This window comes from Ictidomys tridecemlineatus, chromosome 5 (genome assembly GCF_052094955.1).
Source record: "Ictidomys tridecemlineatus isolate mIctTri1 chromosome 5, mIctTri1.hap1, whole genome shotgun sequence".
NCBI classification, from domain to species: domain Eukaryota; kingdom Metazoa; phylum Chordata; class Mammalia; order Rodentia; family Sciuridae; genus Ictidomys; species Ictidomys tridecemlineatus.
In genome coordinates, this window is record NC_135481.1 from 162,186,322 (window position 1) to 162,209,857 (window position 23,536).

The window sequence follows — 23,536 nt, forward strand, 5'->3', positions numbered from 1 at the left end:
TTCCTTGAGGGAACAGAAAGTGAATTATTCCCTTATGTGTCCCTAGGATCTTAATAACTGACTCTCTAGTTGTTTAATATACTGGAACTAAATTTGGGAGAACAAGAAGTATAATTTCTTTCAAATGTTTTAGTTGTAGATGGACACAATACCTTTATTTCATTTTATTTATGTGATCCTGAGGATTGAACCCAGTGTCTTACACATGACAGGCAAGTGCTCCAACAATCAACTACATCCCCAGGCCCTAGTTTCTTTTTCTTCTTCTTTTTTTTTTAACAACACTGAGGAACTGGTCAGGTTAATCAAAAAGTAAAGTGGTATATGCACCCCATTGTTATAATCACAAATCTGGTGACAAGAACTATGACAAAAGATACATGGAATCTGAAAATTCACCCACTTCTTCTCTTGTCTTTTTTTTTTTTTTTTTTTTTTTGTCCTGGGGATTGAACCCAGGGCTTCATGCACACTAAGCAAGTGTTCTATCACTAAACCACTGAGCTACATCCCCAGACTCCCACCCACTTCTTCTCTACAGTCTGATATAGCTCAATAGAAAACCTCTTTAGGTTTCACTAAGGGTCAGGCTAAGACAGCCAGGCGGAAGCTTAGCAACATGTAAGATACTTCACCACGGCACATTTTCCACAGAGCAATAGGACCATCTGTAATTCTTACCTGATTCAAGAAGCAGATCTTATAGGAAAAAAGGCAACGAAGCTCATATGTAAATAGAATTATATATTGAGTTTTTCAAAATTGCTGTAGCTAGACTGCAGTGTGTTCACCAAAAGCCCACTTTAATGTCTTCCTGGGCATGTAGCTTCCCAGTCACCCTTATTGTGCTGTTGTTGCAGTGATTTGACAGGAGGGTATCATGAGATTGAGTCCTGTGTAAAGAGTGTAAGTAAAAGAGATAGAACTACTTCTGTGTCCAGTCCTTAAAAATCCTGCCCACAACTCCCTTGCATGCGACCTGCCATTGTCTGTGGGCTGGATGTAGAGGCTCCATTACAGAACACCAGCACCCCAGAAGATGGTACAGCAGCTAGATGGAGAGTTCCTTAGTTCCTAACTGACTTCACCTCCACAGCCCAAGCTGAACCAAATGATAGATAAACCTTCAATCATGTAAAGCCTCTGAGATTATGGGATGCTTCTGATGGCAGTTTGTCTTGACTAGTATAGTCACTCATGTTGTAAATGACAAATGGTAATTTTCATTCAGTTTGATCGCTGCCATTTTTTAAACTTTTATGCAACATATTCAGAATTTCTTACTGGAATGAACATATTATCTATCTAAGTTCACTCCTCTAGTTTTGCCTCAAGTCTTTAATCAAGCTAGAATTGGAAAACTCAGAGAACATCCAAAGCTGACCCTCTCCTACGTATTCAAATAGCTGTGATTGAAACCAGACGAATAGAAGATAAAGGCTGAAGACTGTCTAGAAACTACGTGTGGTTTGGTGAGTTAGCGCTGGAGTGAATACTGAGGTCACTTATACGACTGCTCTTCATCAGGACTAAGGGGAGTCTAGCCCTAGCACCTTCTAAAGACCAGGCTTGTTGCTGACCTGACAAACCTGCCATTTAACATCTGATAACACTGCCTAAGTGCTTGCAAGAAGATGGTTAACTGAGGCAAGAGCCTTGACTCCCAGACATCATCCTCCAATTATCTGGCAAAGGCTAAATTCAGAGGACTTTATCCTATTAATAAGGGCCTATTAGTTAGGTTTCTTAGACTATAGCATAATGAATTGCACTGTCTGAGGGCAGAGTAGAAAGGTAGGTTTCAAGTGTGCTTGGGGGAATTATTTTTCATTTTTTTCAATATTGCCTTGGATCATAGAGTTTGAGAATTCTATTATAGGACAGTCTTCTCCCAACATTTAAACTGCAAAAATAAAGACAAAAGAAATGGGAAATGAAGCCATATCAATATTTTAAAAATCTAATATGTATTTTACTCCATGAAATCCAGTCTGCTTCTCTGGCATTCATAAGGTATAAAGTTACCCATTTTATAAACAAACGAACAAGTTAATTCTGAGAACAGAAGAGAAAAAAAAAAAAAAGTCATAAAAGAAATGAATAGGAACTCATCATATATTGTGGGCCAGTGAATGCCAGAGCCAGCAAATAAATAAATTTTAAAAACCCAAAACAAAACAAACATAGAGTTTAAATATGGGTTTGTTTTGAGAAATACTAAAAGGGCCATATAATGAAATCCAGTTATTTTTGAAATTGGCCCTGTGAGGTCTCTTCCTTATCTTACAATACAATTTTCTAAACAGATTTTAAAAAGGGAAATTTTGGAGTTCTTAGATTTACACATAGTCATTTAATCTTCTTTTGTAAATAAAAGACAGTAACTGAATCTAAAAGCAGTCATACAAATCGTATTAGCCTCAAAATATAAGAGACTTCTCTCACTAAATATACATCTTAGAAGCCCAAGAGAATACAACAGGGTTCTTTTGAAATCAAATCAACATAAATTTATTAAACAACTATCTTGCACAAAACATTCTGCAAGAAACTACAAGGAAATTCAATAATACCCACAGTAATAACAATGCTACATCTTTTGAGGATTCACTATGTGCCCTCTGGTATGCAGGTGGCTATAAGGTTTCACCTTATAAGAAGTAATAAGAAGTAATGTTACAATGTGAAAAGTGGATGGTTTGAAATCAGACATCAGAGAATTGTATCCTAGTGCCATTTAATTGCTATGCCTGGATTCTTTTTATCTATAAAATAGGGATCCCCACATAGGACCTCCATTCAACATCACAGGATCTTTTGAGTAAATTGACAAGAACTTTAAAGGGGTCTGGTATGTATCAAGTATATAATATATATTGCCCATGCTCCCTTTTTATTCATCATAAATGTTTGAAAGGTAGGACCCTTTAGGATCAATACTCAACAAACAAAGTGGAAGTTAAATATTTAGTGCAAGATCGTGTAGGAACCGGGATCAGAGTCCCTATTTCCTGAACTTAAAGTCTATGTTCTTAATCTCCATTTTCTCCTATATACAAAGAAGTATAAACAATAGTCTCTTCCTTGAGAGCCAATTAAATAAGACAGGAAGGCTCAGAACCATGTTTTCCCTGAAATTAAAAGTAATATGCCAAATTATATTGTTTCCTTGTGTGCATGTATGAATATGTAACAACAAATCCCACTATTATGTATAATTATGATGCACCAATAAAAATGTAAAAAGAAAAGTTAATCTACAGAATATAGAATACCTTTGGATGGAAAATATATCTTTGCATAGATCAACAAGTCTGTAGGCATGCATGTATAACTGTTATATTTTATAAAGTTCTTTGATAAAATTACCACATATTTAATTCTCTAAACAATCTTTTAAGATGGTATTGGGCTTTACCACTTTTAGCTGAAGAAACTAAGTATCAAAATAGGTGACTTGCTGAGGTCATTTACTTGTTAAATGGCATATGAAACAGATATGTGCCTTAAGTGTAGTCAATGCACATTCTTGTTTCACTACTGGAGAGGTACTTGGGGAACCGGATAGAAATGCAGATTTCCTAGACCCAAGCCAAAATACATAAATTCATTCTCTCCAGCACTGGACCACCAGGATTTGCCTGTAATCATCTCTGCAGATAATATAGATGCACACCACTATTTGAGAACTTTGAAAATCACTCCTCCACATTTTTTTTTTCTTGACAAAACTCCAGAAAGAGGTGAGCATTTGGAGCTTTTAGTCAGTGATTTGAATAGACACATGAAACTATGAGTCCTGACTCTTACAAAAGAGAACACCTTTAAATTTAATTAGAATCATATTCTCATATTCCTTCACAAATTCTAATCAAATATCTAACAAGACTCTGCCCTTAACAGTTTGCATTTGTAGCAGGCAATATTAACTGGAACGAGAACTAAATGCCAGGAGAAAGTAAGATTTTGAATAAACACTGTTTCACTCAAAGTTATATATAGTAATCATGAAATGCCTTGGGCATAAGGAGGTCCTTGGTGCATGGCCTCCAAAGTAAAGACACTCAAGAACACATTCCTATGTGGGAAAAATATATTCAAACATTTATTGATGTTTACAATTTTAACAAAAAAGATAATTTAAAAGATACATTTAAGCATACACATGTATATATATATATATATATATATATATATATATATATATATATATACAAGTGCATACTCAAATATATCTGTATATTAAAAAAATTTGAAGTTTAAGAGTCTTGGATATTAAAAGAATTCTCAAATGACACTGCCAGTTTCTGCACCTATATAATGTATATAATATTAATACTTTCTGTGTGGGGTCCTTATGAGAACTGAATTAGATAGCAGTTGTATAGTTTCTATAGTGCCTGAATAAATGCTCAAAGAATCTTAAATGATAGATCTTTTGTAAAAATCACAGCAATTATTTCTCTTTTCGTATCTGTGCTTTTAGCAATATGATCTCTCTCATAGAGAGATGGAATCTTCTTCCTCACTTCTTGAAACTGGGATGATTTTGTAACTTATTTGGCCAAGAGAATAAAGCAGAAATGACTGTGCGCCAGTTCTATGTCTAAGCCTCAGGAGGCCTTTTATGCTTCTGCTTATCCTCTTGGAGCCCTGCTCAGCTCCCATGTGAACAACCCAAGCCAGCCTGCTGAAGGACAAGAGACTGTGTGCAGGAGAGATAAGCTACCCTAGCTGGGACCATCCTGCATTCAGTCTTCCTGGCAAGGGACCAGACACATGAGTGAGCCCAGCTAAGTGGAAAAGAATTGCTTAGCTCAATGATGAACTCATAGTATGGTGAGTTAAATAACTGTTTTAAAACACTAACTTTGAAAGTGGTTTAGTGCAGAGATATATCCTGCATCAACATCCTCCTCCTTCTCCTCCTCCTCCTCCTCCTCCTCCTCCTCAGAAGAAGAAGAAGAAGAAGAAGAAGAAGAAGAAGAAGAAGAAGAAGAAGAAGATACAAAGCAATAATCCACCTTCAAGTAAAGACACAAGGGAATAACTTTAAATAACTGTCCTAAAGTCTTGAGGGAAGAAAAACAATACAGCTGAAATAATCAGGTGAAAAGTTGATTCCCTTACAGGTCACCTATAGCCTCATGAAAGATTTATGTGTTAGGTACTGAATAGCATCAGTGTTCCCTTTAGGGAAGAGAAGAAATATTGGTGAGAAAATACAATACAATGACAAGGAGATCTACATCTTGAAACTTCACAGATGTGAGGAATTTGGTTTAGCTATTTGAGACTGCTTTGGGCTAACTTCAAAAATTATTTCTACGAATCTCTTGATCCCACTGGTCAATTTGAAGAGTAGATTTGGGCTCTGATCCCAGGAGAAGATGATAAATGTAATGGAATAAACATTTATACATTTCTTAGCTGAGGAACCTAGAGCACTTTTCAGTTATAGATCATAGAGCTAGCCTCCTTTATCTGGTCCATATGATCAGGAACTGGTCTTTAGAAAACAGGTGATGTCTTTTTCCCCTAAAATCTAAGACCTAAATAATGTATAGATACCCAAGAAACAGTGATTTGTGCTTCTTTTATTGGACTTGAATTGCCAAATGAGGAAAAAATAATATTTCTCAGAAATATATAAAATAGTCCCTAAAATTTCCTTGAAAAATATAAATTGATGAACATTGCTAGATTTGAGGATGAGAAGCCAATTAAAATCCTGTAAGAATATAAAGATATGTCTAAATGTTGCTAACTGTATAGTAAACCAATTATTTTAAGATCTAGCCTGTGCATATCATTCCACATATCCTTAAAAAAAATCTTTGCCTAAAGAAAATACCACTTTTGAAAGAGATTGTTGGTAGCCTATCCACCATCAATTCTCACTTTCCCTGCTGATAAAGCCCTGTATTGGTTGGAGTGCTTTATGTCCCACATGCTTAAGACCAAAACATGTGGAAAGACCTTAGCAGCCACCCAGTGAGTATGAGCATGAAGGCTGCACTGTGTTGTGGTAGAAAGAAGAGCTGGGGGTTGCCTCATTCTCTGATGCCATGTGTGGGGGCATCACATTAGCCCTGAAATACTTCTCCCTGGATGAGAGAAAACATTTTTATTTAAAAAAAATTAGCTCACATTTTGTGTAAGTCACTATATGAGATGGGGATGGAGATTGAATTTCTGTAATTTAGAGTCTGGTGTCATTTCTAAATGCAATAAGCATATATTTTAATTTATCTGAGCAATATCCTTTGAAGTTCTGGATGAGAAACTTCTCTTTGGATACTACAACATTGTTGATTTTGGGAAAATACTGAGTGGAGAGAAATTGCAAAACAAACACCAGAGTAGACAAACAGCCCAAGAGTTCATTGGAGGAGCCAGAGCTTCAATAACCACATCTCTAAAGAAGAAACAGCAGCTGGAAAAACCTAGAACGCACCAGTAGGACAGGCATGTGATGCTAAAGTTCCTTAGATTTCATTGGTTTTCAACAAGAAGGAGTATTTCTATTTTCAGTAAGTGTGAGTTTATTCAAGGTAGATGCTACTAAAGGATCAAGGAAAATGAATAAGGATATTTCTCTGGAAACCTCCTGAATGAGGAATAAGTTTGCCAACAGATTACTAGAATTTTTAGGCAAAGGATATATCAGCTGGAGAAAATGGTGTAATAGGATGCAAATAATTGAAGATAACTATGGTACTCTGTAAGGGCCCATCAAAGGCTAGGCAATACACCTTTATTTATTTATTTTTTTTAACTTGGTAAGTTTAATTGAGAAGGAAAAAATACATAGCTCAATTCCTATTCAAGTCATCCTCATTCTTCCATCCAGAGACTCTTCTCAAAAAAATATGAAAAGGTAGGTCCTAACACAACATTCCTTGAAAGAACAATTCCTCAACATAATCTTCAAACCTGGTGTTAACAGAGTCTAAGCATTAATGGAAATTTTGACCTTAAGTAAAAAAGAAATAATAGCTGCATGCTCAGAGCAGTCATAATAGACCTGCCTCTAGTGTGTGGCTCCGCGGAGTTAAAGGCACAGATTGTGCCCTTGTTTCTGTGAAAGTCTTCTTAATAGAGATCAGGTCAAGCAGAAACGCAGGGGGAGGGAGACCTTTCTCTTTCAAAGAAATAAGAAATGAACCAACTTAATACTTCCTTTTCTACCAGAAACTTCCCAGTGGCTGGGGACCCAAGTTCAGCACCAGGGATGATGTAGGTCAATATTAACAGATGCCTCAGAGACAACCTCATTTGTTTTATCAGAGAAGGAGATCTATGGAGAGAGGTAATCTTTCCTTAAGGAATTTAGCTATAAAACTTCAATCGTGTTATAGAATCTCTTCTCATTTTCTTCCTACAAAGAAGTAAATATGTCATTTTATGGATAATTTTCCTATTGGCTTCTGGAAATACCAGTGGTTTTAGGTGAGATGATGAAGGATTAAAAAATCTTCAGGAGAGAAAAAGAAATCTCTCTCAACTTTCACCTGAATGTTTAAAGGAAACTAATAAAAGCTAGTGTGTATGTGTATTTGAAAAATTAATAAAATCTTCACACACCCAAAAGTGAATCTGTTTTTTTAAACCTTTCACCATCCCTTCTGCTTTTCCTAGTTTAAAAGGGACAAATGACTGACTGTAATTCTGAAAAGGAGATAAACAAGCAACCCTTTTCTCCATAGAATACCCATGAAGATGACATTTATTGCCTCAATCCAAACATCACTTTCTCTTTAACCATTACTTATTTTTAAGAATAGTTTTGAGAGATCATTTCACATGAGAAAAAAATGTAGAGACAGGAAACAGTATGATCATTTTGCCAAGTAATACAATCATTCTTATAACATTTTTTTGATTGAAGAAAAGTTGTAATTCACTTATTAAAAAGACTATGTTTTAGCAAAAAGCTACTTATTTAAAATATTTTATAATTTGATTCTTTTTTATAGGAAAAATATATCTAATGGTGCTCATTGTAGTTTCCAGTTCTGATGAAACTTTTATTATTTCTTTCTAGTTAAAAAAAATTCAATATTGTTTCTTTCTTTTTTTTTTTTTAAGAGAGAGTGAGAGAGAGAGAGAATTTTTATTATTTATTTTTTAGTTCTCGGCAGACACAACATCTTTGTTGGTATGTGGTGCTGAGGATCGAACCCGGGCCACATGCATGCCAGGCGAGCGCGATACCGCTTGAGCCACATCCCCAGCCCCAATATTGTTTCTTATAAGATTTTTTTCCTTAGAAATTATATACTTTCAAGAAAATATATTGATAAAATATTCTCAAAGAGCAAAAGAATCATCATGTATCAAATTAAATTTAAGCATTTAAGGGGCTGGGGATGTGGCTCAAGTGGTGGTGCGCTCTCCTGGCATGCGTGCAGCCCGGGTTCGATCCTCAGCACCACGTACAAACAAAGATGTTGTGTCTGCCGAGAACTAAAAAATAAATATTAAAAAAAAAATTCTCTCTCTCTCTCTCTCTCTCTCTCTCTCTCTCTCTCTCAAAGTAAGTAAGTAAATAAATAAATAAATTCAAGCATTTAAAAGAAATTTTACTTAAAATTATATTAAAACCGTAAATAGGGACACAGGGTTTTTACAACTAAAATTGTATCTCTATGCATTGATTTAAAGTATTTCTATATAATCATTTAAATAATTGTAAATTAATAGCTTGAAATGTTTCTCCTTAAGAAAAAAACAATTTTAGAATTATTTTGTTAGGGAAAGAAAGCAGCAAATTTCTGGGTGAAACCTAGGAGAGGGTTCTGGTGCTAATCCAATTGGCAGTGTACATTCGGTTCCTACATCCCTGTCCCAGGCCTGTGTTGATTGAATGTCATTCAAGTCCCCCACCCCCAGACTCCCACAGATGCCCTTCTACTGCAAGGCTGCTGCTAAAGGAAAATACAATTCCAGATGTAAAAGACACGCGATATTCAGTTTGCTTCCCCATATTCCAAATCCAGGCCTGGTCACCAGATCCAAAGCACTTGCTTAATGGCCTCCTCAGAGGAAACCTCCCTCTAAGTCTGTTTGTTTTTTCAAAGACATTGGGGGCCTCTTCTCCAAAATTGCAAGTGAACAATGCTACACAAAGTTTTCTGCTACAGAAGGGATTAGCCAGAGCTTTGAATTCACATACATACCCATTAAAAATTAAAAATACAGAGCTAGAACAGGTGCCAGTGGCACAGAGGAGGGAGAGGGAGATTTCTCTGTGCCAATAAGGAAAGTTTTGTTCATTCTTCAAGTTTGTAGGAAAGAGATTACACAGAGCATAAAGCCCTGGTTTGGATAATCCTGCAGCTCATCGAAATGTCTATTTTCTTTTTCCCTGGCGGAACCGTTTGCCCCATCTAAAATGCTTGTGGGAGAAGTTAAAATGAGCCACGTGTGCTTTTCTTCACAAAGGAGCCCTATATTTAACATGGCACACGCATCCAACACCTCAAATGGTTTTGAAGAAAACTGCGTTTATTATGTGGGCTTATGAAATAAAAAGTACAAACTTTCTCATCCTGAAAAAATATGCAATGAAATTTACAGCCAAAATAAGGAAGCTGTGCATAATGTAACACTTGGCAAGAATTTTAATCAGTGGATTGGCAAGTCTAGATGCAATACTTCAGTTCCTTGCAAGACATGTCAGAGCTTCCTTAATTTAAATACCACACACTGGGTCTGGAGAGAACATTTAGGAGACATTGTGCTTTCTGCAGGAGTGCTGACTAGCAATGCAACTAACTGAGACAGGAGCGCTGTTGATGTGATAACAGTTTCAACCTCAGGGAATGAATGATGGCAAGATAGACACGCTGTTATTGTAGAGCAAAGCAACACAGATTTACATTATGATAAGGCATTCCAGCTACATTACTTTACTTTAAGCAGGTAAAGATTCTTCCAGGTATCAGTCTGACTCGGTTTTGCTACGAAGAACACAATTCTGGATCTTGTCAGAAGTTTTCAGGAAGGATTGTTGTTTTTCCCAATAGCAAGACAACAGAACCATCCAGTAGCCTTCAATTCCAGCAGCCTGACAGCCCTTCAAACAAGTTGAAAGTCAGGTCACATAATGTGGACCCCAAACTGACCATCACAGAAAGAGTTATAATGCGATGAAAAGCTCCAGGGAACCTATTAAATCCACCATCCCTGTCAGTACCAAACAAGAGCAATTTTGCCTTCACAGCTACAATTTATAAAGAGTCCACTACAAAAACACAGCTGCACCACACTTTAGTAATTAATATCTCACATATTACATGAAACTTCAAGAATGATATACTAATAAAAAAGACAAAAAGTCCAATGGTAGGCACATAAATTATATAGATGTAGGTATATCACTTATGTGGAGTCTTTTTTTTTATAAAAATCTTTTAAAATATTTAAATGTTCCTAAGTTTTCAAATTAAGCAAAATCTGGAAACATAAGATGTGGTTGAAAAATATTCTGCAATGACTCAAAACTTTAGAAGGTAAAGGTGGGATGGAAAAGGCAATTTACACTAAGCTCCATTGCACAGTTACCAAAGGTCAAGGGATCAGAAAGTCCCCATCTCTTTGTAAACATCACTGCTGGAATGTTTTCCAGAAATTAATTAAAAAATATGATCTTTTAAGGAAAAAATAAAAGGATTGTTTTCATACAATCCTGGTATTTCTTTGTTAGGTAGTAGAATTTACATACCTCATAAAGGATTGAGAAAGTCATTATTTGGGGGGTTTTATCCTTTTAGAAATTCAATGAAACCAAAACTTACTGTACGTATGATTTGAGCCATCATTGTTTCATCAATCCTAGTGAAGCATATTAGGCTCCTAACTCTCAGTGTTTGAAACAGAAAGGCTAAGATCTCAAAAGACCCATAAAACCATAGCTCATGTACTGTTTATGGTCTACTTTAATTTTGGCACTTTGCAAAAGGATTCTAGGTTTGGAAGAAAAAAAAACTAGATTTTTCTTCTATGGTGTTTAAAAAAAGGCATTCCTCCTTCAAGTAAATAGTATGATGGTAATCTTGATAGTTTCTGTTTCAAATGAATAGCAGAACTAAAGAAAATAAAAAACATTCATTATTATTAGAAGGCAAAAGAAAATAATGCCTACAAATTCAGATGGAGTACGTAATAAATCTTATACCCCAGGGAAAATATAAATAGAAGGGTTTTTGATAGGGAAATGCAAGTGCTCTGGAGATTCTGATAGCCACCTCCCAATGGCTATGGGAGAAAATTCAAAGGCTAGATATGTGTAAGTTAATTATTCTAAGCAGGATGGCTTGAGGGGAAAATTCTAATATACTAATTTAGAAGTGAAAATTATTTGAATGTGATTGAAAGTAGGTAAGAATGGCTTGACACAATTAAAAGAAAAACCAGGAGAATTAAGTGATATAAAAGCAGCAGGCATAATATCTGTGGGACACAGGCATTGCCAAAAAAAAAAAAAAAAGGAGAGAGCAAAAAACAGAACCAACTAGAAACAGTTAAAAAAAGAAGATAATCATTAACTTTATGTTTATTCTTATATTTAAGTATACTTTAAAATGTAATTTATTAAGGCATAGCATTTTAACTTTTTTTCTAGTTCTTTGTAAACCTTTCTACCTCACCTCTTTTCATCCTACTGCAGTTATAAAAAAGTAAACTGTTGAAGACTTAACTGGTAATTCTCTCCTAACTCTACATCCAATTCATTGTAATCACTAAGGTCAGATAAGTTCCTCTTCTATTACTTCATTTATTCTCTGCTTAACAAAGAATCCCTAGGCACCTATCATGTGACAGGTACCACTAAGAATTGTGGATAGAAACATAAAAAAGATTTATTCTTTTAACAAAGTAGCATTTCTGATGTGTAAAAGTAAGACATCTAAGGAAATTCTTTGCCCTTCTATCAGAGGATCTGTAAATGTTTTTCCATTCCACTGCAGTCACCCAAATCTGCCATCTAGTTTAAATTCGAACACTGCCCACATGTGACTTCTCTTAACCATGTCAGTAACCATTTGTCATCTTTCTGACCTTGGGCAGATTTTGTGAAAAAGGAAGTTTCCAGAGTCAGAGAAAATGGGTGGATTTGTCATCAAAACCCACCATTTCTGATGCTAGCCAAGTGGCTTAGATCTTTTGAGCCTCAATTTCCTTGTCTATTAAATGCAAATGTAATTAATTCTTTAAGGGTATGTTTGAAGATTAGATTGGATCAAGAATGCAGAGCTCTTAGAATATGGTAGATGCTCACTAAATGGTGGGTGCTATAATTACCATAAACTTCATTGTTTTATCTACTATCAGAAGTGCTCATGAGCTAGTGTTAGTTTAGAGGGAAACCTCAGGGGATACAGGTAGCCTTAGTCCCATGTCAGTCCCACGTGCATCTTGAAATTACTGCAGTTCTACATCAAGGATACAAACTTTGTTCTTAGAACTAACATGTGTTGGTAACAGTCTACACAAGTTTCAAAGTAAACTTCCAATGTTATTGCATGCTTAAACAAAAGGAAAGAAAGCAGTGTTTATTATTACAAGCAAAGAATATTTTTTTTCCATAAAGAATGCCATGCTCCTCATCCAGTCTTCCAAAAAAGGTGCCGTGTGAAATCATTTCATTCTTTTCAGCCCACTCAAAGCACATAAGGACTTACTGAAACATGGGTCTTGTAAATATGCCTGAATGTCAGGATTTTGGCTGTAACACAGGAACTAGGAAGGACTCCAGTTGTATCTTTCTGTGCTCTTCCTGATTTATGAGCCAGAAGCCTGGTATTTGATGCACATGTGAGGAAATACAATGTTCTTTTTTCATCTATTGTGAGTTTTGTGAAACCATCAACTAATTATTTGCCTTTAAAATAGACAAGGAGAATTTTGAAATTAAAAATCTGTTTCCCCACAGTGAGAAAAAGATAGTGCTTTATGCATTAAAGTGCCTTAGTTAGATCTTGAAATTACAATGTATACTTAAGAACTAGAAAACTAGAAGTTATAGCAAATAAAAATTCAATCCAATGCTAGCAATAGAAAGCCATCACTATTTTTTTGTTAATTGCCCTAAAACACAAAATGGTGGGGGAAAGAACAGTTCTTCTAGGGTTATCTTTATTTAAAGCCAAAATTAAATTAGTCACTTAGAAAGTTAAATGACCAAAGGTTTGTAGAAATTGTATTATTATAAAATTAAATATCATGACATACAGAATCAAACTTAAATACATAATATAAGGAATCTGAGAAACATTAGGGTAATTAATGTGTAGGTGTGATTCATCCCCACATGATAGTGAGGACTTTTTTACATAATTTATTTTGAAATAATTTCAACTTATAGAAAATTTTCAGTCAACCCCCAAACTCCTTATGACCATTTCTTCTTCATCCGGATTTCTCAATTGTTAATATATTTTATCACAATTGTCTCCTTATATATGTCCATCATAATATTTATGTTCTTTATTATATATACAAATATATGCAAGTGTTCTTCAACTTATGATTGGGTTACATCCTGATGATCTCATTGTGAGCTGAAAATATCATTCATGAAAATGCATTTCATACACCTATCATGCCAAACACAGTATACTGTGAACTGTCTGGTTGTTTACCATTAAAATCACATGACTGACTGGGAGCTACAGCTCACTGCCACTGCCCTACATCACAAGAGAATATCAGAGCTCATATGGCTAGCCCAGGAAAAGATCAAACCAAAAGTTGGGGACCATCTATATATACACCACACACACACACACACACACACACACACACACACACACACACACACCACATCACGCATTCTCATTTTCTTATTAACAGTCTTTTTCTGAATGGTTTGAGAGCAAGGTGCAGACCTGAAGTCCCATCTCCCCCAAATACTCCTTTCTGTATTTCTCCAAAGCAAGGGCACTCTTCTTACAAACTGCCAAGTTAGGAAACAAACATTAGTACAAATCTACTATCCTATTAGAATTGTGCTAGTTCATCCCAGAAATGTCCCTTTTTGCTTTCAGGACAAAAATCCAATCCAGCATAAGTGTATAAAATGTTGCCACAGAATTGAATGATTTATGGAAAAGGATTTCTTATTGAAATAACTTTTCCCACAATTGTTTCTTTTTTACAGTATGATTTTTAAATTTCTTTGGTACTGGATTTGGTAACCTTCCATCCTACCATGTTGTTCAGTAAAAGAAGGCACTTCCATGTCACTTGGAAGCAAATTATTAAAACACAGAAAACGAGGGGAATGTGTTCTCAAAATGATTGAAATTATTAGTTTGCTTGTGTTGCTCAGATTCATAGATTTTTAAATACAACATGTGTATGTTAAAATTTTCTATTATATCCCAGTTTTTGAAGAAAATATTTTTTAAAAACATGTTTTAAAGTTGTGCTTCCAATCTCAACTGTAGTGTATTATGTACCTAGCATAGTGTACCTAGCATTGTATCAGATAAAACATGTATTTTGATGATTCCTTTTTATATTAATAAATAAGTTAAGCATAGTTAGGAAAATGTTTTTCGAAATATTTTAAAGCATTTATGAAGGAGAATAACCATGAACATACACGTGATAAACATGGATACATTGAGGTTTTTGCAAGCTATTACCTATGGTTTAACTATAGCCCAACATCTTGAAAGCCTTTTGAAACAAAGTATTTATTTTTTTTAATGGAATGTGGACTTTTCTCTAGAAAAACATGAGCTCCACTATCTAGCAGGGACTTCAATATTTTTCATCAGTAACAAAATATGACATCTAAATGTGGCAAACTCACTTAAGCCTGGATGCAATTCTAGAAGAGTTGAAGGGCAAGGGGTTAAGCCATGGCTGTATTTATCAAAATGCTTTTAAAGCAATGAGTGGATCAAGTAACATACAGAGTGAATGGGAATTAAATGTAATTAAAATCACTGTCTCAACAGACAGGACAGGTTATAACCTTCATTCTTTCTAACCAAGCCCCCTACCCTCACATGCCTGTAAGAATCATAAATTAAAGAACCTAAGATTTTTTTTAAAAAAAATAAATAAATAAATTAGTACTGTCACTGTGGAATACTATATAGAAGTTGCTTAAGAAACTCAAATAAAATTACTATTTGATATAGAAAAAAAAAGAACCTAAGATTTTTGAAAAATTTTAAAATATGTTACATTTAGCCAGCTTGTTAAAATTTGAGATAAAAAAAATACAAAGAGAAGGTGTCTAGGAGATTATTAGAAGAGAAACACCATAAGAAATGTCTGAAATTGCGATGACATCTTTTATTTTACTATATATGTTATTTTAAGGAACTATAAGTAAGGCAAATTTGTCTGAAATAAATATACTCCCAAAGGGATAGCAGAATTATTAATCTCTGAGCATACATGGTGCCCAGTCTATGTTCACCAGACCCTTTTTTCCTAATACCGTTTATATTTACACAGAATATTTTGGAGTTGTAACCTCAGGAGGGACAAAGAAAAATAGGGAGGTTTTTTTAAAAGTATAATTAAATGATTTGCTAATTCCTGGGTAGTCAGCATTCCTTGTACTGAGTCCTGGTACGATCTGATCTGTACTATCATCAGAACCAAGCAATTATCCGGTGGGTGCCCAGTGAGAGCAACCTCAGAAGACATGGGAGAGGCTATTTGACCTATAGGAGAGAAGGACTGGCATTACTATAATGCCACAAGATGTTCAAATGGGACAGTACATAGATGGCAATGAGTTACTCGTTACAAGTGTTCTTCTAAAAGTGTTCATCATTATTTTATTATGATCATATATGTATTATATATAACTGTGGAAGAGAAAAAGGTATAAGTATACAATCACTGATGTCCCTTAACCCAGAGATAACTTTTCATAATGGAATTCTCTTATCTAAGGAGCTAGTTGTTTCAAGGCACTCATTCTTGAAGTGTGGTTCCATGAACAAGAACAATAGCATCTCATAGAAATTTGTTAGAAATGCAAGCCTTGGGTGATGGGACACAGTATACATGGCAGCCCTACTAAGCCAGAAACTCTGATACAGCGATGCAGATTTTTGAGAAGCCCTTCTGGTGATTCTGATCATAACAAAATTTGATAAGCACTGTTTTTAAGATACTCTTAAAATATATATTAGAAAAATTTAGACAAAAGATATTGTCCTCTCTTGTTCAGTGGAGAAACAAATAGAACTGGATTTTGTTTGTGCCCTCGTGCTCAAGTAAGAGATAAATTCAACAGTAGAACACAGACTTCAACTCTAGTTTTAATAATATGTTTTCTTTGTTGAAAGCAGAAATAAAATAAAGAAATAGTTCTCTCTTCTTCCTGTATTCCTATTTTATTCCAGAAAAGTATTAAGATAATTGACTTTCCTGAAATCAAGATATCAGTCTACAGACAATTTTAAAGGCTTCACATGCTATGTTTCAACATGATTCCTCCAAAGTGACTATATTTGGAAGAAAAAAACAATTTCAGATCCTGAACATTACTAGTTGGAGAAATTATAATTAAAGTAGATAATGAGACATAATTAGTTAATTTTGAATAACCTTACAAGATTTCCATACCTTAGTCATTTTTTTCCTTGCATCATCTTAGAAGTAAAATGATTCATTGAAAAAATAGTATACAAATAGATTATTCACTTTTCATAGATTAAGCTGCAATGCAGTTGATATAAATATGCTTTTGCAATTATCAGGTACTTAAAATCTTCAGTCTTAAAAAAAAAATGTTTATATGCTCTCAGACCAGCAAGAAATAAGCTTAGTCTGCTATACCACAGTCATTCTAGAAGACATCTGTTTACCTAAATGAGTGTGACTTAGAAGTCATAAGCAAGTTGTTACAAGCCAATGGCTTTACTTATTGGCAGAGTATTGCTCTTCCTTGGGTGGTCTTATAAATACTGATGATTCCCTAGAATTATCATGTACTTGAACTAAATACTAGTGAAGGAAATTTTAAAATAACAACAAGAATAATCCTCTCAAAGAGCCTTTTCATATCCTTCTATAACATTTTATGTATTTCTGGTTTAAGGATTTCTTATCACAGCCAAACCAGAAAGACATATACTATTACCCTTGTGATAATGATTTAATTATTTTATATTACTCCCAACCACACAGGTGGCACTATTCACTGACAAAGAAACCCCCTCGTAATTAGAAGGCCAAAACCCCAGAGATATGTAATCTTTTCTCACAGTGTGTAATAGCTCTGGCTGGTATTTCTCCATGAACAGCTATGCAGTGCTTCACTCTGCTGAGCCTAAACAGACTACTGGTTTATTTCCAGCTGTTTCTGAGGTTTTCCATCTGATTTTTATTTACTTGTCTTATGTAGCTGTAACACATACCAAATAAGCCACAATCACCAGGACCGGAATATAAAATTAAAGGGCTTCAGTTAATGAATAAGTAATAATACATTTGAAATTGATGCTAACTTGAATCATTGAATGAGGCATTGTAACTTATTAGATCATATTTTAAGTGATTTTGAATCAATATATTCAAAATTATGTGTCCGTAGTATGTGAATTTAAAAATTATAATGTTAAAGCATTGGAAAATATAAAGTGTGAATATGAAATAATGATATGGCAAGAACAGTATAGATTCTCACTGTTGTGACAGAGTGTGGGCCTGTGTATGCATGTTGTGATGGGCACCTGCACCAGCCACGTGAAGAGGAAATGAGGTTCACTAAGAAAAAGAAAAAAAATAGGCATTCCTATACATCTTAACTCTTACCTGAAGCCTAGGAAACAAAGAAAGCATAGAGAAAATACTCCCTGCAAACAGAGTAGAAACACGACAATTTTCAAAAAGAAAACTCTAATATTTCCTACCAGAAGGACTAGAAAATAAATTGATGACAATAATATAATCCCCATGGTAATGATACCTCTTCACATCATTTGGAACAGTTCTGGGCTGAAACCAAATTTGTTGGCTGGCCATTTCCCCAGGAATAATCCTGAGACACACATTTTAATCATAATGCTGGTAAAGGGCTGCTGAAGGCATTATAATAAAATATGAATAGTTTTTTCTACATAAGCTATAGTTCAGCCAACACACATTGCTGATTTCAGCAGGGATATATAAATAAAATAGCTAACCTATATCACAGAGAAAAAGAAATGTGTAAATGAATGAGGACTGTTCTATTGATGCCAGACAGACATGAACAGCTGCTTTATATGGTGTCAAGAATTCTCTCTGAAGCTTGGATGAGGAAACAGTATAAATTGTGCCTTGAAAGAACAGGTTCAATCCCTGCCCTTTTAAAATTTAGAATGGCTATAATGAGATCACAAGTTGGCGCTGTGAATTTCTTTGCCAACTCTCTGGGATTAGTTTTCTCCAAGTGGAGTTATGGTAGGAGATCTCTGAAATATCCTGCAGCTCTAGAATCCCATCACCTCCATGATCCTACCACATAAGACGCCTCTAATCCCCTTTTGAAATGCCACAGACACCTGATGGAAAAGGTGGATTAAAGAGAAATGAATTGGCTGTGGGGATAGTGCATCCCTCTTCCAGCATTGACTCTGAGCTACGTGACTCTGGGGAAGTATTACAAACACTCTAGACCTTGATTTTCTCATTAGCAAAATGAGGCAGGAAACCCTACAGTTTATTTCTACTTTATTTCTAGAATTAGTCCACATGTAACAAACTACTGTTTAAAAAAAAATCACAGACCTTTGAAATTTAGGACAGCTTCTATCACTTTATAGAAAGAGATAAAAATATTTGACAGCATTAACAATTTTGAGGTAAAGCAGGACAATAGAGTTATACTTATTAACTGTAGCAGTTAATTTCTATTTGATCATTACGTTAATCTATCAATGACATAGCTACTTTTACATATAGCACTGAAAGTTAACACATAGAAATTTCACCTCATTAAGAAGAAACAAAAAAAAATAATGTTAAAATATGTGTGGAGTAAAAACAAACTCAAGGCACAAATAATCTAAAATATTCCTCATTTTTTATAGCTTAGCCATTACTAGAATTTCTATGGCATTTGTACGGCATTGGAATAGTTAGATAAATGTTAATACCCAGACCAAATCAAACATGATTTTTATCATCACTAAATTTATTTATCTCTAAAGACTTGTGTGTAAACAGATAACTAACTGTTAACAGCTGAATGAATACAGAGGCAAAACACATACATGAACATGCAGACATATAAGCACACACTCCAAACACTTATAGAGCAACCACTTTTGACCTATACATAAGCTTTGTATGACAGAGATAAGTAGTGCATTCCTAATATTGTTATTCCATTGACAATAAAGCTATGCTGTTTCAGAATATAGAGATGAAATAGATGGAGGCATCTTTTCTAGCCTAATTTTTAAGTATTGTAATAATTAACCCTTCATAGTTTCCAAGGAAAGAAATGATGAAGCAATTCAGGGCCATCAGTTTTGGATATTGCCGAGGGCAACTGAGGTCAGAGAAAATATTCAACACAGTCTTATAATTAAAAAAAAATTGTGTATGAAAGAACTTAATCCATCCTAGTAATTGCTTTCTGTGAAATCTAACCCTTAGTCCAAATTAATGAGTTACAGGTGTGATTGTAATGCTTTCCATTTTGCCTAAGATGTTACTTTTGCTTTTTTCTGAGACACTTGGCCTCCAAAGGTATTATGGTTAATTTATCATAACACACTATCAATGTTCAATGTGCACTAAAAAGGCGGAAATAGAGCTGTTGCAATGAAATGGAGAAGTCTTCCTTCTCTACATTGCTATAAGAAATTGATGACATTTTTTCTTACGCATACATTTAAAATCTACATTTATGACCAAAGTAAGTATCAAAAATTTTTGTTTTAAAAGGCAGAAAAATTAGTGTGGATTAGTTTGGAAAAAATCATTGCCCAAATTCTCCTCCTGAACATAACTCCTACTTGTTGAAAACAAGTTTATGAAGACTGATTTTTATGATTCCCGTAGCCAATCCATTTCTCTTTAATCTATCTTTCCTCCAGGTGTCTTTTTCTTATTGTTTGTGAAACAATAAGAGAAAGGTGAAAAATAAAGGGTTATAGAAGTGACAGCCATGAACGTGGTTTTCAAAATTATAGCTCCTTGTGTTTTTTTTTACACACTAATTAAATAAGCCTTTGGAATTAATAATTATTATTAATCACCATGTGTCAGACACTATACTAAGTGCTTTTCACATACCTTAATTTTAGTTCTCTCCGAAGTAGACAAAAATTTTAGATCCAATACTTTATCTGAAAGGATAACAAGTAAGGGGAGGAGAAATGAGAACAGGAATGAAAAGAAAGGAGTCACTACTAAGTAAGCCACCTCTGCCAGAAACTGCAGCCCAGTCCGACTGGGGGACTCTGGCAGATGGTTAGAAGATGCCTCATAAGTGTTCCAAATCAAGTACTGCTTTTGGAGGCATTGTATGTAAAGACTTCCAGATTGCCTTGGAATGAAGCAACCATGCTGCAGCAGCTAGAGAGGGAAAAAAGGCAAGGAGTAGGAAATGTTCTTAGTAAGGAGCATCTGAAATAAAGAAATAAGAATCCTACCAGAGTCAGCTACAACACGCTATATCATTTCAATTTCACAGTAATCTTATGATGTGAGTTAAAAGACCCCCATTGAATGAACTAAGGCTTAGAGATGTAGAGCTGCTTAACCAAAAATATACAGGAGTTAGTAAACTATCGGGGGGGGGACTGGAAATACTGGGTTATTCTACTCCTTAGTCCTGACTATATTGCTATACTGTATACAGACATGAACAATTTGTACATTATAACATGTTGAGAAGAAATGAACAATTTGTACATTATAACATGTTAGGAAGCCCAAGTATGAGACAATGACATCGCTAAAGTCCTCATTTCTTCCCAGTGACAAAATGAATAGCTGTTGTGACTATGGGAAATTAATATAATATTATATACAACCATGAGGACCTCCAAGGACAAACACTCAGAAGACAGTTATTACTCTTAGTAATATGTTTAGATAGTTTTATGGTCATTTTCACAAAAGATTGTTAGCTTTAGAATTCCTTCAACCTGGGTCTGAATGAGCTTGGGACCCCATATGACACATAAAACTCATGTGTTTCCTAAAATATCATTGGTTCTTGAATCATGTATAGGAAAAATTGATGTGGTTGTTGCTTCTTAACTTCCAAAGTTTTCAGTTATCTCAAATTACTGTCTCAGTGTTAAATTCAATGGTTAAATTACCTCATACTGTTTCCCCAAATATCAAAAAAGAAAGGGAGATTAGATTTTAAAAAAAGAATTCTAGTGAAATAAGAAATGTATTTGAAATGAATAACAATGTACATGGTATCTATAAATGCTGTAGCTATCATATAGCTTGAATGAAGAAATGTCATATTGCTGTCATTTGAGATAAAATATTATGGCAAAGTTACTTTTCACTGTAATTTTGAAAGATGTAAAATTATTGTCAGAACACTGAAAGTCACTACTTACAGGTTAATTTTCATAACCTAAAAGGTTAGGAAAGAAAATTCTGAATGGGAATCCCCAGCAGTCAACTGTATAAAATTTTATGTAAAATAGGTAAATAATAAGGAATAATAGGAATGCAAAGTGATACAATCGTATGTTCCAAAAATATTGATGAAGCAACCTACCCTGATTAGGTATCTCTGAATACTACCTTGATACCTGTCCAGTGACTAGAGACTTTTTAAGATCTTTTAAGTTGCAGTGTTTATCATATAACCAGGCCCCTGCTGGACACTCTAGTGAGATTTGTCAAAATAGGAATGTATTTGTGAATTCATAATTACACTGTGATTAAATAAGAAACTGGTTGGGATATTGTGTCCACCTAAAAAAAAAAAAACCTAAAAAAATAAATATTAAAAAAAAAAAAACTGACAACTGCTAAACAGCTGAGACACTACCTCAGCCTGAGTGTCCCGGGAAGCATCAAGAGCATCAACACAGAAATTCAGAGTAGAGTAGGAACGGGATCTGGTGACGTGATGATGGGTTCAATCTGCATGAACTTAGTTGGAGACCATGCAGAAATGGTAGTCACAGCTGTGGCAAAAATAGAAGATAAGTGAGGCCACGAAGATCTTGAGAGGCACATGTCTCAATACAGGGATTGGACTTGACATAATATGGCAGTCTCACACTTGACCTTCCTGACCCGTAATTGTGTGTGCTACATTTATTTTTTGGCTTTATTTCAGTATAGCAATATGGTGAGGACTGAGGTTTGGAGTCAAACAATCCAGGATTTTGAATCTTTGTCTTATATTTCCAATCCCTTCCTGCTCCCCCCACCACTTATTAGTTGGTACACTTTCAGTTGTCAAGAATCTGGATCACCAAGGACTTAAAAAATATGCTGCCATGAAAGGCAAGATATGCAATCCTGTCTTCCAGTCCCCTTGCCCTCCTCTATTCCTTTGGCATCTTATTATATGTGTTGAAATTCAGGTCCAGTTATTACCAGTTCTATGAAGGTACCAATTTCTACTCTGAAAGTCTTTAATCAAATTTTCTTGTCGTGCTGAACCCCTTCCCTGGACTCCTCTTATAGTTATTTCATCATATCCTCATATAACAGAATTGTTTTAAACAGAATCTTCAGATTGTGTAAGTTTGGAAATACTACATACATATGCTAATCTTTTCTTGGAGATTTACAATGCACACTAGCTTAATGAGTGACAGTGCAAAAATGAAACCTATTTAATAGCACTTGTTCAGTAATATCCAAACTTATCTAATCAAAGAACCCTGGTTTGGACATAAACCCTCTTGCATTCATTCTATAGGCTTACTATTAAATAATTGTCTATGGAGACCCTTCTCTTTTTTGTTCTGTATTGTATGTTCCACTGATTTCTTATTTCTACTCTATGTATGAAATTTGCAGTCTGGCAAAAATGCTTGTGCCTTACCTACCATTTTCCCCCCAAATATGAATGCTTATCATAGACTGAATGATGTGTATTCACCTTTCATTTTAGAGTTTCACTCAAAAGTGCTTATGGCAGCTATACTAAAAGCTGTACTTTGGTAATGTAAGGGGTATTAACAATTTTTTTTGACTAGTGAGATGGTTTTATATCTCTCTCTCAAGAAATCTCATTGTTTGGTGGGGAAACAGTCTTGAAGGAAAAAAGGAGCTAATATCCATTGAGGTTATGTGACCATAGCAGAACACTTAGCTATTTGCTGTCAGCTTTGGCAGAAAAAAAAAAATCTTTACTATTTCATTTTTATTTTGAACCTGGAAGAAAAAATAACAATTACTAATTTTGATAGTAAAACTCTAAACTTCCTATGGTTAAGAAAAAAATTTATAACTATAACATAATTATGATCAACATCACTATTTTTTTAAAGCTCAAAAGGGAAGCTAGACAACTAAAATTGCTTTTCCACAGGCAACAGATTAAGAGAGTCAGATATCAAGAACTAGA

The 23,536-nt window shown here is 34.7% G+C and overlaps 1 protein-coding gene across 8 annotated transcripts in view; it reads right to left on the reverse strand.

The window, feature by feature from the left end:
- Positions 1-23,536, reverse strand: part of Macrod2 (mono-ADP ribosylhydrolase 2) — a 1,956,002-nt gene that overhangs the window by 1,281,083 nt on the left and 651,383 nt on the right. The window lies entirely within an intron of this gene.